Raw genomic sequence first — 5,139 nt, 5'->3', positions numbered from 1 at the left:
ACTGAATCCCTCTGCGAGGGGGGTTTTGTCCTCTGCCTTTCCACTCTGCATCCTAATCCTTGCCCTCGATTTAAAGATGAGGGCTCCCAGAGGGAAACACCCAGCTCCCTGCTGAATGGGTCCTTGGGAACATCATCTCCAGAGCCCTTCGCTCGTCTCGGGAGTGTGGAAACAAACCTGTAGGAACACTAATGGTTAACTGGGGAAGGAGTGGACCGGGCTCCCTGCAAAAAAACCGTGCAGTCCCCATTATCAGCTGGCTGTAACTGGGGTCAGCCAAGCACTGGTTTAGAGTAGCAGAGAAATATTTGACCCCGAGTTGAGGCAGAGGAAAAGATTATATAAGAATCCTTCCAACCACAATATTCTGTGTTTAACACGCTTACCTTCAGTAACAAAGAGATATGGAAATGTTTTCCAGCGTGTTTGAGGAGAGAGATTAAGCAGTTTACAAGGGAACTGCTGTGGGATTTAGGCAATACAAACAATTTAGGCAATTTAAATAAAATTTAGGCAATACAGGAAAGAAATGTAAAAAATTAAAACTTTGTAATATATATATAAAAGGCAATTTGGCTAAAAACTGCTCTCAAAAAAGTTGGCAGCTCTGTTGAGGATTATGAAGCAGCCCCTTATAATTTCTTAGTTCTTGTTCTGGCACAGTGGAACCTTTGTGATTACACAGACACAAGGAAAAAAAATTAAAAGTAGATCACTGCATTTTATCTAAGTGGAAGTAATCAAACACTTTTTGATTCCATCCAGGAGAGGGCAGCCAGCTGGAGAGACTGGTCCTTAAATCCTTTGGGAAAGGGAAAGATGTGTGGAAGGCACTGTGTAAAGGAGAAGAGCAAGGAGGCAGAGAAGCCTTGAGATAATCAAGTTCTCTGCCACGGGGATGTTCTGCTTTCTGAACCTGGAGCACTCATATCCTCATGTTTCATTAGCACCAGCAGAAAAACCTTAAATTCCTTCCCCACAGAGCCAAAGTGCCTTCAGTGCTAGATTGATTCTTGGAGGTGATGTGTGTTTAAAATTGCCTGGAATATCCTTTAGGAAATTTGGAGCGCAAAATGCTTGATGTGACTGCTGAAATTGCCTTTCCCATTTGCCAGGATTATGCAGATTGCTTTGTTTTTCTCCAAGAAAAATGCTTCTGCACATGGTGGCAGTCACAGGCCAAAGTGTGTCTTCATTTACACAGGGAGAGTTTCTTCAGATGTAAACCTTGACTTGGGGATTTGGAACCTCAGGGTCCGTGGCAGAACTGCTAGGCTGTGCCAGTGCTGAGCATTTCTCTGGCCTCATTTGGACAGCCCCAGATTAGGACTTTGTGCTGGATAATTGGAAAGAGTCTTAGAGCCCATTGTGACTGCAGCAAACAGCATCAGATGAGAGCTATAAAATGATAGGATTTTTCTTTTCTTCACATAAAAGTTAGTGCACACTTGTGTTGAGCATCTCTAAGAGTATTTCTTGGCAGGAACTGCCTGTTTTTTCTTAAAATTGTGTTCTAAGAAAACTGCCTGGTTTTTCTTAAAAGCTCATTTGGACACAGTAATCAACAGTACATTGTGTTTGTACTTAATCTGTATCACCAGCACTAATTTCTCTCTTGAAGAAATCCTCCTCTTGTCCCACATTCTCGTCCCTCCTGAGCTCACCCCAGCAGGCTGATGCTAGCAGGGTTCTTCTCACCCCTGGGAAGAAGCAGGAGCTTGTCTGCTTTTTCTGACGTTCCCATGTCACCCAAACAAACACCAGTTCAGCTTTTGGAGAAGGTGTGGCAGGAGGAATGTCTGATCCCAGGGCATTGTTGTGCTCAGAGGTGAATCCTCCTCCCTCAGCAGTGGTTGGAGGCACAGATTTAAGGAGGAAAGCCTGGTTCAACCCCTCCATGACCTGAAGGTTCTCTTGCTTTGGCAGGTCACTGGTGCCAGGTGTGGGATTGCAATGTTAGACTGAGTAAGGAAAGGATCTGGAGTCCGAGAGGCAGCTGGATAAAGAGTCTTGTGAGCACAGGATGAATGAATCCTAATTACTGGTTTGCATCCAGTTATTTCTCTGCTTCTACTACAGTCTAAAGTCTCCCATGATCTCTTGGATGAGCTTCTTCTGTGAGAAGCTGTGGCTGCTCCAGCCCTGGAAGTGTCCAAGGCCAGGATGGACAGGGATTGGAGCAGCCTGGGACAGTGGAAGGTGTCCCTGCCATGGCAGGGGGTGGAACAGGATGAGCTTTGAAGTCCCTTCCAGCTCAAAATCTTACACAGTTCAGTGGATTCCTCCTCGAATCTGTGCCCTTTGTGCTGCTGAAAGTCTTAGACAAGACATTTGAGAAGAAGTGTCTGTGTTCTTTTGGTTTAGAAGAAACAGCCTTCGAGGAAAAATGTTGCTTTTGATGAATCCTCATTTATTTCTGAAATCTTTGTGGGTTTGGAAGCAACGTGGGCGAGTACAGCTGCTGTTCATAAAGTCTTGGCACTTTAGAGAGGTGTCAGGTCACTGAGAAAGGGACCCACAGAGCATCAAACAGTTTTCAGAGGTCCTGTAAAAGTATAAAGGGATGGCATGAGCTTAACAAGTTTTATTTTCTTCAGAGACACTTATTTTAATGTGTGTGTGCATTACATTCAATACTTCCTTGTAATGCTAAGTCTTTACATGAGAAAAGATGTATCACAAGCAACCCTCCTCCCCTGCCTGTCCTGGGGGTGCTTTGATGTGAGTGTGAGGAAGACATAAACAGCTGAAATTAAACACTCAGAGTAGAAGATGGTGTCTGTTTTACCTGAAAGAATATTCAGCTTTTACACTTCTACATTTGCAGGAAGCAGAACATTGTTAACTTGTGTAAACATGTCTGAGAGCTGTTCTCAGGGCTGAAGTGAGTGGAAAGAGATCACAGAATCCCAAACTGGTTTGGGTTAGAAGGGACCTTAAAGCTCATCCACTCCACCCCTGCCATGGCTGGGACACCTTCCACTGTCCCAGGTGTCGCCCAACCCCATCCAGCCTGGCCTTAGGCACTGCCAGGGATCCAGGGGCAGCCACAGCTGCTCTGGGCACCCTATGCCAGGGCCTGCCCACCCTCCCAGGGAACAATTCCTGCCCAATATCCCATCCAGCCCTGCCCTCTGGCAGTGGGAAGCCATTCCCTATGTCCTGTCCCTCCCTCCCTTGTCCCCAGTCCCTCTCCAGCTCTCCTGGAGCCCCTTTGGGCACTGGAAGAGGCTCTCAGGTCTGCCTGGAGCCTTCTCCTGCCCAAGTGAGCACCCCCAGCTCTCCCAGCCTGGCTCCATAGGAGATATTCAACTTTTACAGCTCAGCTGGAGGAAGCTCACCCATGTTTGGCTGAGTAGAAGTTAATCAAGAGGTTGGAAGGAATGAGCACAATGCAAATTCTCTCCTTGTGTTTGTTACAGAAAATTAAAAATTTGATAGAGGAATTGGGGTTCTGTTCTGATGGAGGAATTGGGGGTCTGATCTGAGAGGAATTGGGGGACTGATGTGATAGAAGAACTGAGGGCCTGTTTTGCCTTTGGGGGTTTGTGCAGCACCACTGTGGGGTTGTGTGTGGGGGAGACGTTTCCAGAAGAAAGCAGAAGCTCACTCATGGGTCATGAATAAATGGGTCAGACAAACAAGTTCATTGCTGATTTACTGCAGGGCTCAGTCTCCTGTAAATATTTTCTTAACTGTCTCTGCCTCATGGCTTCACAGCTGAGTCGATACCACATGGGGAATGGGCAGCTTGGGCATGTTGGAAAATCGATGGGAACACGATGAATTCCAATAGCCTGCAATCCAAACCGAGCAGGGACAGCCACTCATCTGTGCTACATTGCTGAAGTGATTTGCACTCATCCTTTCTTTCTCTTTCGCTTGGGTCTGCACTGAACAGGAGAAAGAAACCCTTTGACTCTAAATGAAAACATCTCAAAAGCCTGGGCTGACTAAAATGTCTGGTGATGGTTCAAGTGCTGTTACAGACAGGACATAATTGTAGTGGCAGTGACATATAGACAGAGCTCTGAGAAAAACTTCACATTCTGCTTCAGACCCTGCACACATTTGGCCTGACAGTTGTTTGAAGAGATAACAACCATTTTTTTTCTGGAATGCACAGGCTTGCAGGCAATTCATGCTTTATTTAATATATGCTTTTACTAATGGCTCTAAAATGAAATAGAGTGGGTTGAGATTAGATATTAGGATGAAATTCTCTCTGAGGGTGGGCAGGCCCTGGCACAGCGTGCCCAGAGCAGCTGTGGCTGCCCCTGCAGTGTCCAAGACCAGACTGGATGGGGCTTGGAGCACCCTGGGGTAGTGAAGGTGTCCCTGCCCATGGCAGAGTTGGAATGAGATGGGATTTGAGGCTCTTTGCAACCCAAACCATTTGATGATTCTATGATTAATTATCCTCTATTCATTGGCAGAGAGGATCAAATGAGAGCATATATGCTATTTAAAATATTAGAGGAATTATGGATTTTGAGAATCAGCACTCAGATATTTATTCTGTGCTCTTCTGTGAAAGGATGAATATTTTTAAGAAATTCTGCTTAGTAGGTGCAAAGTTTTTCCCCAGGACTGAGCTTTTTGCGCTTGGCTGAGCCAGACTTGGGTGGAAGTCTGAGTTCTCCTTGGAAACCATTGTTTGTCAGAGTTTGCTGATGCTGGATTTTGTTTGAGGTCTCTCTCCTTGGACAGAAGCTGCTCTGATGGATTTTTAGGAGGAGAACACCTGCTCTGGTGTACCTTTCACATTCATCTCCTTGACAGAGGCTTTTAAAGAGCCAGCCAAAAAAAAAAAAAAAAATTCCTCCCCGGTTCTGGGGTTGGGTATTTTTGCCTGGTTCTGTGCTGCCAACACTGTGCCAGCATTAATCCTTCAAACACCCACAGTCTGACAGGGGGATCCTGTTTTGGGGGGTGCCAGCACTGCCAGAGAAGCTCAGCAGCTCAAGGACTCACTCCCCCAATGGCAGCATGAAATGGGACCGTTCTGGGGGAGGTCTGCATGCTCACAGAATTCACAGAATTCACAGAATCACCAGTTTGGAATCACCTCCAAGATCATCGAGTCCAGCCCAGCCCCAACACCTCAACTGAACCCTGGCACCCAGTGCCACATCCAGG

Source organism: Vidua chalybeata, chromosome 24 (genome assembly GCF_026979565.1).
Source record: "Vidua chalybeata isolate OUT-0048 chromosome 24, bVidCha1 merged haplotype, whole genome shotgun sequence".
NCBI classification, from domain to species: Eukaryota; Metazoa; Chordata; class Aves; order Passeriformes; family Viduidae; genus Vidua; species Vidua chalybeata.
The sequence above is the reverse complement of the archived record's forward strand: the minus strand, read 5'-3'. Positions refer to the sequence as shown.